Source organism: Bubalus kerabau, chromosome 19, assembly GCF_029407905.1.
Source record: "Bubalus kerabau isolate K-KA32 ecotype Philippines breed swamp buffalo chromosome 19, PCC_UOA_SB_1v2, whole genome shotgun sequence".
NCBI lineage: Eukaryota > Metazoa > Chordata > Mammalia > Artiodactyla > Bovidae > Bubalus > Bubalus kerabau.
Window position 1 is genome coordinate 20887084 of NC_073642.1, and position 14163 is coordinate 20901246.

Consider the following 14163-nt stretch of genomic DNA (forward strand, 5'->3'; position numbering starts at 1 on the left):
TCCCCTCTGCTCATAGAAGGTATCTTTACAGAGTTCTAATGTCCTCTTCTTGGCTCCCTCTCTCCCTCCTCACATCCTTCCCCCTTCATCTCACTCTCTTTTCTGTTTCCTTCTCCCCTTCTCCATCTTTTTCCTGCTTTCTTTGGTTGCCCACACATTGTTTTGACTTTTTCTCTTGCTGCTCTCATCTTTCCTTCATTTTCTGCTTTTTGGCCCTTTTCTGGTCATCCTTGGTTTTCTCATCTCCTGTGTCCTGACCACCTCTCCCCATCTTCCTTCTTCTGATCCATCAGGACCTGAGACCCCTTCCGTCTCTGCCCACCGCCCCCTCCCGCCTCCTAAGGTGCCGACTCCACAGCACACAGCCCTCTGTGCAGCGGTCACACCCTGGGCCTCCGAAGGGCCCTCATTGCCAAAGAGTGTCTGTCCCCCTGGGGGTGCCTTAGTTGGTGTGTGTGGATTTGTGATTGAGGTAGTTAGTTAGGTATTAGACCCCTATTCTCACAGTGGATGAATGGTGCATCTCCCTTTTACTTAAAAGAAAAAAATCTCTGGAGGTCAACAATTTTCAGTGGCAGAAATCGTAGAGACCCTGGATCCTTACGTGCCATCTGATTCTCATCCTTCCAAGAGATTGGTTGAATTTTTTCAGGGTCACTAAACACCCATCACCCAGAGGGACTCTTAGAGAAAGCAAGGGATGAATGCCCTCTCTGAGGAATCAAAAAAAGGATTGATGAAGAACCCCAGGGACTTGCAGACACCTGTCTGCAGTCTTGGTGAGGGGCAGTGATGTGGCCCTCCTGCCCCAGTGATCAAAGCAGCAGGCCCTGCCCCTGCGGGGAGAAGAGCATGGACACTGCAGCCTCAATGCTGTTGTTCCCTTCATTTTTTTTTTTTAACTTTTCTAGTCAGGGGTTCAGAATTTACTGGGTGGCCTTGTTCTTAAAGGGACATTTCTTTTCAAAAATTTTGGGCAGGTGTGTTGAGGTGGTGGAGAATTGCTGCTTTTGTAGTTAAAGAAAATGAAGTGCTTGAGTGTGTGGTGCACACATGTGTTTCTGTGAGTCAGTTGCTTTCTACTCTTGCTTCCTTGTGCTCTGGGCCACAGGCATAATGTGATCTACATAATGTATTTTATAATGTGTGTGTGTGTGTGTGTGTGTGTACATATATAAAATATATGTGTGTCTGTGTGTGTGTTAAATTCCCTGGAGCTCTGGTTCCTATCAGCCTTTGCTGGCAATCATAGAGAGAAGACTTGTCTCTTGTTCTACATTATAATGTTCTTTTTTTCCCCAACCTCATATAAAGGACAAAGAAAAAGGAAAACAAAATCAAAAGGTCCTGACTGCCCTCAATGTGCCTAGAGTTCAGAAGTACCCTAGTCAACTTGGACTTCCATGCTTACCCAAAAGACCCCCTCTGTGAACCGCACCCAGCGACTCCCCACACCCCCTCGAGCTGACTAGGGCTTCAGCCCATTAGAGCAAACTAGCAGTTTGGCCCCACTCCAAAGCCCCAAATCCTTACCTATTAAAACCCTCTGCCAGCGCCAGGATGCTTCCTTTAAAGGTGCCTGGATGTAGGTTCAGTGCGTGTGTATGCATGTGCCTCCCCGACCCTTGAAGAGATGAATTCAGACCAGCAGTCCTTTACAGTAACTGGAGGCCGGGAAGCCCCCACAAGCCTTCTTCCTCTCCTGCTTTCAGCCACAAAGCCTCAGAGCCCAGCATTCTGGTGTCACCAGGGCCAGAGGGGCCAGGCTAGCAGAGCTGTGGGGGAGGGGCAGGGAAGAACCCCCCTGCCCTGCTGCCCCTCACTCCTGTACTGGGATGAACCATGTGATCTTCACCCAGGGGAAGGTGAGGTGGGTGGGGAGGGCTCCCAGGAGGTGGTGCACATGGCAGGCAAATTTTAAGAAGGAATGAAATAAAAATTGTATTTCAAGGCCAGACAGGAAACATTTCAACATAATTTTTTTTCTCTGCCCTTTTGGGCCTCCTCCCTCCCCTCTAGAGTGCAGTGAGCATCTGCAGTATGTGTTAACCCGACCTTCCCAAGAAGAGAAATACCTGCTCCACCATAAAGATGAATTTTTCTTCTTCTGGCCCCAGCCATGTGACTCCTTAGAAGATAACACTATTTACTTATGAGCTTATTAATTTCACAAGCTATTTTACTTGTATTCTGCCTATTTGACAATGCTGTTGTTTCTTACATTAACAAATGTAATTTGTGAGATTGAAGCTCCAATAAAAATAATGATGACCAGGTGGGCCTGCCAGTGAACCTAGAGAAGGGAAGGGTGATGAGTGTGGTCAGGGCCTCTGCTCCAGGGCTCACAACTCTAAATGCCTAAGTGGTTGGTCCAGGAACAAGCCAGTGACCCTGGTCTGATGCTTGTCAGGACTGAGAATGCAGGCTGCACTGGGCAGGTGCCTCTCAGCCCAGCTGATGGTGTCTGTGAAGAAACGCTGGCCCGTGGAAACATGTTCAGGGCTGTGTCTGAACTCAGGTCACCAGGTTAAGCCCTGAGCCCTAGCCCACCTCCCACCTGCCACCTGACTCCTTTCACCTGGGCCATGGACCCTGGCCTGGATGTGCCCAAGGACAGGGAAGTCATTGTCTGGAAAGCACTGCTCAGAGGGTTGGGTCCCTGGTTTATACACACAGGACTTTCCCCACTGAAGCTTCCACCTAGTACAAATCCAGTGTCACTTCCACATGGTGACCTGTCACCCATCTTTAGCTCATTCTCATGTCTCTGTCTCAACCCTGGATCTTTGACTTTCCAGGTTAAATGTCCCCAATTTATTCAATGTTTTGCCTTTATCTGGATTGCATTTCACCTCTGCCCTACCAGCCACCCCAACACCCTGGCCTCCTTGTCCTTTCTCTGCCCATGTCCCCCAAACCCATTCACAGTGGATTCTTAACAAATGAGGAAAAGGTGGGAAGAAAACCAGAACTCAGCTGAGCCAGGAGCATCCAGCGTGTCCTCCAGCCCAGAGCTGGTTTTGGAAAGACCTGTACATTCCTGCTGCTGCTAAGTCACTTCAGTCATGTCCAACTCTGTGTGACCCTAGAGACGGCAGCCCACCAGGCTCCCCCGTCCCTGGGATTCTCCAGACAAGAACACTGGAGTGGGTTGCCATTTCCTTCTCCAATGCATGAAAGTGAAAAATGAAAGTGAAGTCGCTCAGTCGTGTCCAACTCCCAGCGACCCCATGGACTGCAGCCTACCAGTTTCTTCCGTCCATGGGATTTTCCAGGCAAGAGTACTGGAGTGGGGTGCCATTGCCTTCTCCAGTATGTTCCTGAGGCTCTGGCAAAATGAACTAGAAGACAGGGACGTGAACCCTTAGTGCTACCTAACCCTGGAGGAACCAAGCGAAATCTGGGGGGTGGTCTAAAAGGACTGTCTACAGTGGCCATGCCTTGCTGAGCTCCCTTGGGGCACCTGTGACTCAGACCTGTTAGCTGGAGGAGTACAGGGATTGGGAAGGGTGCCTGCCCCTCTAACACTCTGTAGCCACCCCTCCTCCCCTTCTTCCTCTGCCCCCAGCCCTACCCGATGGAGAAAGACCTTCTATTCAGGGACAGGATTCTCCACCCTCATCTGCTGTCTCCAGGCACACATCCCACCACCTTGCTCCCCAGCGCCCAGCCCCATCAGGACAGCATCACTGTCTCTGAAGGTGAGGATCCAGCCAGTTTGGTCCCAGGAGTGATACGAACGCTGCCCACTTCTGTCTGGGCCAGGCTCTGCAGCCAAGAAACTTACTCACTTGAAGCACAATTTCTCCTCTATATGGAAAGAACAAATGCTTTTCCTGCTGGGGGATGAGAGAGTTTGAATGGGTTTGCTGAGAAATGGGAGAAAAGGGCAAATGCTAGCCTGGCCCAGCATCCTGAGTTCAGGGGGTGTGCTGTGTCACCTGGTAGAATCGCTGGTTTCTGTTACCAGGTGGTGGAGCCCTGGGGACACTGGTGGGGACTTGTTTAGGGTCCTGAACTTGACCCTTACTCAAGGGCATCCTCACCTCTTCATTGTCCTCCCATCTCTCAGAGTTTAGGGCTAGGACAGAGAGAGAGGGGTACCGACTCCATCCTGCCAGCCAATCCTAGCTCTGCCCCCAAGGGCCCTCAGTGGAGGCTGGAAGCATTCTGCCTGATGGACCCCCATCCAACACCCTCCATCTGGAGGAAGAGCTCAGGCCAAGGGGTAGCTGGCAAGGCTGGTGGTTCAGCCTAACTGCACCCAGGACTCACTGGAGTCTACAGAAGGAGGGGTGGATTCTAATAAAAATTATCTTTTTGTGAGTTAGCACCTGTCCTCTAAAGGAAAGAAAAGTCTGGAAAACAGTGATCACGGCTGAGGCTCCCCTGCTGTTTGGAAGCCCCATGAGCCTGACCCAAGGTGCAGCTGAAGGAAGGGCAGGACCTGGCTGGCAGAGGCTGAAGGCCAGGACCTGCTCAGTGGTTCCCGGACTGGGAGGTCCTGAGCTCTCACTTTGCTGAGGTTCTGGTTCCTGATGTGTAGACTGGGATAGTAATAACTTTCCCAGGGTCAGTGTAAGAGTCAGAGACAATGGTATGAAGGGCCAGGCAGAGAGGGGGGCCAGTGAAACGCAGCCTTAAGCAAAGATGCACCATGGCTTTGATGGAGGAGGAGGGGAATAACAGCTGTGAGGGCTGGGGAGGGCACTAGGCCTGGAAATACTTGAGGACCAGATGTTTCTGAGTCCTTCAGGAAGATGACAATTTTCTTCCCAGATCTATTATGTCTGCCGCATAGGCTTTGATTGGAAGAAACACTCCAACTCAACAAACTGGACTTCCTGATATATTGCCAGGACCCAGTGTTTTCCAGTTGAGCTGCTGTAACAGAACTCCATAGACTGGGCAGCTTAAACAACAGACATTTACTTCTCAGAGTTCTGGAGACTAGGAAGTTCAAGATCAAAGTTCCTGGAGAGCTGAAATCTGGTAAGGGCTCTCTTCCTGGTTTGCAGTCTTCCCACTGTATGAGGCTATGACCTCACATGATGGAGAGAGAGATCATCTGTCCTGTTTCTTCTTATAAAGGCACTAATCCTATTCACACAGGCCCCAGCCTCATGACCTAATTACCTCCTAGAAGCCCCACCTCCAAATCCAACATACTGGTGATTTAGGCTTCAACATATGAATTTTGGAGGGAAACAAACACTGAGTCTACAGAATTTGGCATTAGGAAAAAAAGTTACCAATAAGTTTGAAAGTCTGGTGGAAAATCATTTGAACTCTAGTTTCCCCTTTCTTTTACACTCAGGTCCAGGGGCAAGGCCATGAACCAAAAATATTCAGTTACTGGTCAGATTCTGCCAATAAAAAGGGTTTTGCATTCTGGCATGAGTAAATGGAATTCAATCCATGTATATGGCACATGTCATGTGCAAACCATGTTGTAGCATCTTGCAGTTTAAAACAAAGCAGAAGCAAACCCTTGGTCCTACCCCTGCCCAGCTATTGTCCTTTGCACTCTTTCTCCACAACTATCCTGAACATGATCTAACCCCCCTCTGCATCTTCCCTTCTCTCATCTACTCTAGCCCCTTCTCTGCCTTCTGTTCCCACCTCTCCATGGAAAATGTTCTCACCAGTTCACCACTGAGCAGCATGTGGGCAACTCAAGATATATTTACCCTCTCATCATCAGGTCTCTCAACACAATTCACCTGCTTCAGGAAACCTTCTCTGGAGTGATGGTCCTCCTGCTGCTCAGACTCTCCTCCCTCCTTCTCCTCTTCTCCATCATCTAAGGGTCTCAGGTCCTCAGGACTTGGGACTGGAAAACATCTGTCATATGTCAAACCCTCTTCTTAGCACTGGGAATACACATACATATTGGTTCTAGATTTTAGTGTTTATCTTTCTCATGTTTTATTTGAAACTGAATGCAGAGTTTTGCATTCTTCTTTATAATAGGGCCATAATAACATAACAATAATGTATCAGGCCTTATTTCAATACAACAGTAATGCATGCATGCATGCTCAGTCACTCAGTCATGTCTGACTTTTTGTGACCCCATGGACTGTAGCCTGCCAGACCCCTCTGTCCATGGGATTTCCCAGAAAAGAATACTGGAGTGGGTTGCCATTTCCTTCTCCAGGGGATCTTCCTGACCCAGGGATCAAGCCAGTGTCTCCTACGTCTCCTGCATCAGCAAGTAGATTCTTTACTATTGAACCACCTAGAAATCCCACAAAAGCAATGTTTTCCTACAAATGGCTGCTGAGATGGACTCTGAAGAAGTGGAAAGTCAAGCATGTGCAAGAACAAGGGAATCTGGGACACCTCAGACTGTGGGGGCACCTGGAAGCAGTTTGTGTTTTTGACAAAAACACTGGAGAGTCAGACCCCTGGGAAGTGACTGAGGAAACTCTTGTTATGAAAGAGAAACATGTTCCCCACCAAGCAGAGGTCGTGGGGAAGGAAGGTCTGTGTAATCAGGAAGGATGTGACCAATAAACAGGACCCAGCAGCCAAGAGGAAGCAAGCAGAGAGGGTGGACAGAGGGGAGGGAGCTGGCTTCCATCTCCACATCTGAGTCTCCAGGACTGGCAAGTCCAGGGGCCCCAGAAAGAGGGGGGCTGGGAGGGACCAGGGGTCTCTGGCACCCCTCCCCCATCTAGCAGATGAGGAAACAGACTCAGCAGCAGTGAGTGCCCTCTTCAGGGGGATGGGGCAGGTTTGTACAAAACAAGGGTGGACGGGGCAGAATCCCAGCCTGGAGGGTGCTGCTGCTACACTTATAACAAGCAGCATGGGGCTGTGGACAGACAGCCGGCCTGGGAAAGAGGACACCTGGGTCCTGTCTCTGACTCTGCCACACACAGGGTGACTCTGGACACGTCCTGCCACTCCCTGGGGCCCAGCTGCGCCACTTCTATGATGAGAAGTTTCGACTAAGCAGAGGACCTTTCTACGCTCTTTTGAGCTCCACAGTGAAGGGACTTGACCTGCCTTGGAATTGTGACAAATGACCCTTAACTCCCCAACAGAAGGGATGGAGCAGCCACCCTCCTGAACCACAGGACTTGGACAGTGAGTCCCTCAGGTGAGCCTACCTGGACAACAGATCTTTCACTAAAGCACAGAGGCATCTCCATCCTCCTGGGAAGTGAGGTCACAGAGTTATGTTCAATTTAATTCATGAAAATAGAAGAATATGAATTTCCTTCACTTAACTTATGGAAATATTTATAAATGCCCACTTGCTCATATCTATGAAAAAATGAGTGAAAATCAATTAAGAAAGAAATGAAAAATTTTATTCAAGCCAATATAAGAATTATAACCAGCAAGACATTCTTTCAGGAAGCTGTGAGAACTGTTCCAAAGAGGTAAATGGGGGCCACTATGTATGTGATTCAGGGAAGGGGTACATGCAACCAAGCACACTTCTTGACAAAGTTATTGATCTTCAAAAAGACCAGAAGCCATAGTTAATGGTTTTAGTGCTTTTATAGTATGGCAATATGTAAGAAATTGGGTTTGTAAATATTTCTACTGGAAATGTCTAAGTATCTGAGGGCTGGTTCTGCCAGTCTTCCCAGAACACAACTTGCCTTATCGTGGTCTTTGCCGTGAATTCCTTTCAGAGTGGATTCTAGGTCAGTGATGGCAGTATGCTAATGACTTGATTCTTGTAGAACTGGGTGGTTTGAACATTCTTTATTACACAATCCTATGGCTATTCCCCTCTAAATTTCAAGCAAGGCTTGGGAGACACTTTTGACCAAGTCGTCCCTGGGTACTAGGAATGCTCATTCCCAGGAGGGGAGAGGATTTTTTATATAGGCCACTTGTTGTGCTAATACTCAATTTCTGTTAACAGTAGCCAAAAGCCTCTAGGCTACCTGTCTTACTAGTCTGTCAGCTCCAGGTAATGATTCCATCCTATTCCTTCTTCCCATATCTAGAGTCACACTATTACAATCATGGATCTTACAGGCTATACATCAAGTCAATCATTTCAAGTCACCTCATCATTATTATTTTTATTGGAGGCTCAGTCACACATTTGTTAATGCAGGAAAACAATAATTTTAAAAGCAAAGTACAGAAAACATAGCTAGTTGGAAAGTGTTCTGCCTATGTTTTCCTCTATGAGTTTTACAGTGTCCAGTCTCACATTTAACTCCTTAATCCATTTTGAGCTTATTTTTGTGTATGCGGTTTAAATATGATCTAATTTCATTTTTTACATGTAGCTGTCCAGTTTTTCCAGCAGCATTTGTTGAAGAGACTGTCTTTCCAACAATGGGTAGCCTTGCCTCCTTTGTCATAGATTAATTGTCCATAGGGTTTCCCAGATGGTGCTAGTGGTAAAGAACCTGCCTGCCAATGCAGGAGATATAAGAGACTCAGTTCAGTCACTGGGTCTATAGGTTCATGGGCTTATTTCTCAGTTTTCTGTTCTGTTCCATTGATCCATTGTGTGAGTATCATACTGTTTTGATGACTGTAGTTTTATAGTGTACTCTGAAGTCAAGGAGCCTGATTCTCCCACCTCCAATTTTCTTTCTCAAGATTGCTTTGGCTATCCAGGGTCTTTTGTGTCTCCATACAGATTTTGAGATTTTTTTTGTTCTAGTTCTATAAAAATTCCATTGGTAATTTGATGAGGATTGCATTGAATCTATAGGTTGCCTTGCCTGACATAAATCACAGCAATATCTTTTTTTGATCTGTCTCTAGGAATAATGGAAATAAAAACAAAAATAAATAAATGGGACCTACTTAAACTCTAAAGTTTTTTCAGGCAAAGGAAACAATAAACAAAATGAAAGACAACTCACAGATTGGGAGAAAATATTTGCAAATGACATGACCAATAAGGGATTAGTCTCAAAATTTACAAAAAGTTTGTGACATTCAGCAGCATCAAAACAAACAATCCACTCAAAAAGTGGGCAGGAAACATAAGACATTTCTCCAAGACATACAGATAGCAATAGCTACATGAAAAGATGTTCAACATTGTTATTTATTCAGTTCAGTTAGTTCAGTCACTCAGTCGTGTCTGACTCTGTGACTCCATGAATTGCAGCACACCAGGCCTCCCTGTCCATCACCAACTCCCGGAGTTCACCCAGACTCATGTCCATCGAGTCAGTGATGCCATCCAGCCATCTCATCTTCTGTCATCCCCTTCTCCTCCTGCCCCCAAGCCCTCCCAGCATCAGAGTCTTTTCCAATGAGTCAACTCTTCGCATGAGGTGGCCAAAGTACTGGAGTTTCAGCTTTAGCATCATTCCTTCCAAAGAAATCCCAAGGCTGATCTCCTTCAGAATGGACTGGTTGGATCTCCTTGCAGTCCAAGGGACCCTCAAGAGTCTTCTCCAACACCACAGTTCAAAAGCATCAATTCTTCAGTGCTCAGCTTTCTTCACAGTCCAACTCTCACATCCATACATGACCAGTGGAAAAAACCATAGCCTTGACTAGACGGACCTTTGTTGACAAAGTAATGTCTCTGCTTTTGAATATGCTATCTAGGTTGGTCATAACTTTCCTTCCAAGGAGCAAGCGTCTTTTAATTTCATGATTGCAGTCACCATCTGCAGTGATTTTGGAGCCCAGAAAAATAAAGTCTGCCACTGTTTCCACTGTTTCCCCATCTATTTCCCATGAAGTGGTGGGACCGGATGCCATGATCTTCATTTTCTGAATGTTGAGCTTTAAGCCAACTTTTTCACTCTCCACTTTCACTTTCATCAAGAGGCTTTTTAGTTCCTCTTCACTTTCTGCCATAAGGGTGGTGTCAGCTGCATATCTGAGGTTATTGATATTTCTCCCAGCAATCTGGATTCCAGCTTGTGCTTCTTCCAGTCCAGCGTTTCTCATGATGTACTCTGCATATAAGTTAAATAAGCAGTAACAATATACAGCCTTGACGTACTCCTTTTCCTATTTGGAACCAGTCTGTTGTTCCATGTCCAGTTCTATCTGTTGCTTCCTGACCTGCATACAAATTTCTCAAGAGACAGATCAGGTGGTCTGGTATTCCCATCTCTTTCAGAATTCTCCACAGTTTGTTGTGATCCACACAGTCAAAGGCTTTGGCATAGTCAATAAAGCAGAAATAGATGTGTTTCTGGAACTCTCTGGCTTTTTCCATGATCCAGCGGATGTTGGCAATTTGATCTCTGGTTCCTGTGCCTTTTATAAAACCAGCTTGAACATCTGGAAGTTCATGGTTCACATATTGCTGAAGCCTGGCTCAAAAAGCAATTTTGAGCATTACTTTACTAGCGTGTGAGATGAGTGCAATTGTGTGGTAGTTTGAGCATTCTTTGGCATTGCCTTTCTTTGGGATTGGAATGAAAATTGACTTTTTCCAGTCCTGTGGCCACTGCTGAGTTTTCCAAATTTGCTGGCATATTGAGTGCAGCACTTTCACAGCATCATCTTTCAGGATTTGAAAGAGCTCAACTGGAATTCCATCACCTCCACTAGCTTTGTTGTTTATTAGGGAAGTGCAAATCAAAACAATGTGATATCACCTCTCACCAGTCAGAACGACTACCATCAAAAAATCCGCACAAACAAAAGATGCTGGAGAGCGTGTGGAGAGAAGGGAGCCCTCCTACACAGTTGGTGGGAATGTAAATTGATACAACCACTATAGAGAATAGTATATGAAAGTTGCTCAGCCGTGTCTGACTCTTTGCAACCCCATGGACTGTAGCCTGCCAGGTGCCTCTGTCCATGAGATTCTCTAGGCAAGAATTCTGGAGTGGGTAGCCATTCCCTTTTCCAGAGGATCTTCTCAACCCAGGGATCGAACCCAGGTCTCCTGCATTTCAGGTGGATTCTTTACTGTTTGAGCCATCAGAGAAACCCAGAGAACAGTATGGAGGTTCCTTAAAAAACTAAAAATAGAGCTACCATATGACCCTCCAATCACACTCATGGGCATATATCTGGAGAAAAACATTATCTGGAAAGATACATGCACCCCAATGTTCATTGCAGCACTGTTTGCAATAGCCAAGACATGGAAGCAGCCTAAATGTTCATCAATGGAGGAATGGATAAAGAGGGGTCCATTCCCCAGCTACCCACCCCTACACTTCCAACCTCCACCCCCCAATTCCACCAACTAAGATACCACCAGCATGTACAGACACGCTTTGGCAATGAGGCCCCTCCGGAGGCCCAGGGTGTGAACAGCTGCACAGAGGGCTGTGTGCTGTGGAGTCAGCACCTTAGGAAGTGGGAGGGGGCGGTGGGCAGAGAAGGAAGGAGTCTCAGGTCCTGATGGATCAGAAGAATAAAAATGGGGAGAGGTGGTCAGGACAAAGGAGATGAGAAAGCCAAGGATGAATGCAAGAAGGGCAAAAAAAAAAAAAAAAAAACAGAAATGTAGAAAAGATGAGAGAAGCAAGGGAAAGAGGCAAAACAGGATGTGGGCAACAAAACAAGAAGGAGACACAGCAGGAGGAGGGAAGGAAGCATAAAGATAGTGAGATGAATGGGGAAGGACGTGAGGAGGGAGAGAGGGGGCCAGGCAGAGGACATCATAGGATGTCTCCACAGAGTGAAGACACCAGATAGGACCAGACAGAATCAGGAGCACTGGAGACATCCTCAGTCCCTGTGGAAACCTGGCAGGCCCAGTACACCAGGTCGACCATGTACATCAGCAGGTTGATGGCTGTCAGGACGGCCACAGCCAGTAGGCGATCCTAGAGGCACATGTCATAGGCGAGCTCATCACTGCAGCTCACAACACTGGACTGCTGGGACTGCCCCCCAAACTCCTCATTGAACTGGTATAGAGGCCAGAGGATCACAGTGCTGATGTAGAGGAGGATGGAGAACAAGGAGAGCACAAGCTGGAAAATGGGGTACGGGATGCACAGTATACATTCCCATTCACTCAGTTTCAACAGGAGGACGACAGCTCCCAGGATGAAGCAGATGAAGTACACGGCCACACACCACACCAGGGCCGTGTGGTGTACAACAGGGTGCAGGTCCAGGGAGGGGCTACTGATGAAGGCGAAGATGACACCAGCCACAAAGGTCTCCAGCACCTTCAGCAGGCCTGGCACGGTGTGCACGTAGCAGATGATACCATCGAGGTCATACCAGTTTCACGTGAAGGCCACACCCAAGGCATAAACACAGATGCGATGCAGGAGAAGGCAGTGGCGGTGATGGCCCGGTCCCAGTAAGGACCATAAGGCAGGAACTGGACGTAGCTGATGGAGTAGATGATGGAGGCCGAGAGGCAGACGAGGGTGGCATAGCAGGCATAGCTAACAGGGAAGTTGTACCGGTAGAAAGGAAACCAGGACAGGAGATTGCAGAACTCAACAATGGAGAAGATGAGGGTCACAGCGAAACAGATGCACCAGATGGACATGGACCAGTCACCTATGACTCCTCTCCAAATGCCCATGTCGCCCAGCAGGGAGAAGGCCACGCAGGTGGAGCAGAGCTGCGGCAGATGGAGGAGGCTGCACACCTTGCCCCATTCATCCTTTTCTGGGGGTGTCGCCCTGGTGGGCATGGTGTTGTGAAATCTGGCAGGTCACAGTCACCAGTGTGGCAGTTGTCTTCATGGATGACCCATCATTGAAAGATCCAACTCTGGAGGAGGATTAAGTCAGACGCCTAGAGAAGGCACAGGGCCCTGTGATGGCTGAGGCTCAGGATCTGTGGAGTTGGAACCAATGACTCAGACACATGGGTAACAGCACAGCCGCTCCAGAATGGTTCTCCCCATCCATCAGCCTTGGCCTTGTCAGGAGACTTGTCTCATCCCAAACCTCACAACTGGGTCGGGTCTGGCCACAATCCATCAACATTTTGGATCTCTCTGAACTGTGTGGCATTATCTGCAGAAACACAGGGTAGGATGGTCCTTATCTACAAAGCCATCCCTTGAAGTCTCTCAACATTGAAAACAAATTTTTAAAAAATTATTTGGTAGTAAAATTATACCTGAGCAGATATTAGAGAATTTATGATCTGTATTTACTTCCCCTAGTGTGAATGTTCAAAGGCTTCAGTTTCAGAAATACTCATGTGTATGATTACAAGGTGCTCTCAGACCCCAGTGGGGTGTGATGTCATGTAGAGTAGATACACCATGTCATCTGTCTGGAGCTGAAAAATCTTGAATTCTGGAGCTTATCTAACCCCAAGGATTAAAAAAGAAAAACAAATGGACTGTGGATTGCACTGCTAACCCCATTTATTGATGAGAAAACTAAGACTTGGGGACTTAAATGTCTTCCCTAAGGTCGAAACCCTAAGAAGAGAGAACCCCAGATATAAATCCCAAAGCTGTGGGTGTGAGCACTTTGCTCTACAGCCCAGCATGTCAGCAGGCCTGCAGGTGGGGAGCCCAGGACCAAATCGTGGTGCTCTGGGACCCAGGACACACCTTCAGGGCCACAGCCTCCTTCCACAGCAACCTGAAGACACACGTCCCGGCCCCTCCTCCCTGCAACATCACTAGAAGGAGCTGCCGTCTGAGGGGACACAGCCCCACCCGGAGGAGGGCAGCTTCAGGGATGAACAGGGAGGAGCCACAGGGTGATAGCAAGGCTGTGGGGACAAGATGACACAGAAAGTAGGAACTATTTGAATCCCTGCTCTCAATTTTGCCTTCACATGTGACTTTTCCCCACTGGGGCAGGGAAACCCCAACCCAGCATAATTCAAGGTGGAGCCTCATGGAGGAACCACAGAATAAATTAACATAATGTTGGGCTCTTAAGTGCCAAAGCTGCCATCCAGGTGTGAGTCTGGAAAGGTCTAGAAGTACTCTTACCAGAGTGAGGATTTTCCTGGCCTGGGAGATGGGTGAGTGGCTTCTAAGCTGGGAAGAAGAGATTAGAAATGAAAAAAGATGCTGTGTCTGATGCTGATAGGGAGGCTTTAGATCCATTTAATGGCACAGAGGGAGGCACTGGAGGAGAGGCATGGGGTTTCTAGCTGTGTGACCCTGGATAAGGCCTGTGCCCTCTCTGGGCCTCAGTTCCCCCACCTGGAAAGCAGGAGGTTTGTCTGAGCCTCCCCAGCAGCCCCTCCTCCACTCTAATCTGTGAGCCTGGACATGGTGCCTCTATCAGAGCACAGCCTGGATGTGGC

At 47.7% G+C, this 14163-nt stretch overlaps 1 pseudogene; it reads right to left on the reverse strand.

The window, feature by feature from the left end:
• Positions 1-11576: 11576 nt before the first annotated feature.
• Positions 11577-12578, reverse strand: LOC129634319 (myeloid-associated differentiation marker-like; annotated as a pseudogene).
• Positions 12579-14163: the final 1585 nt, after the last annotated feature.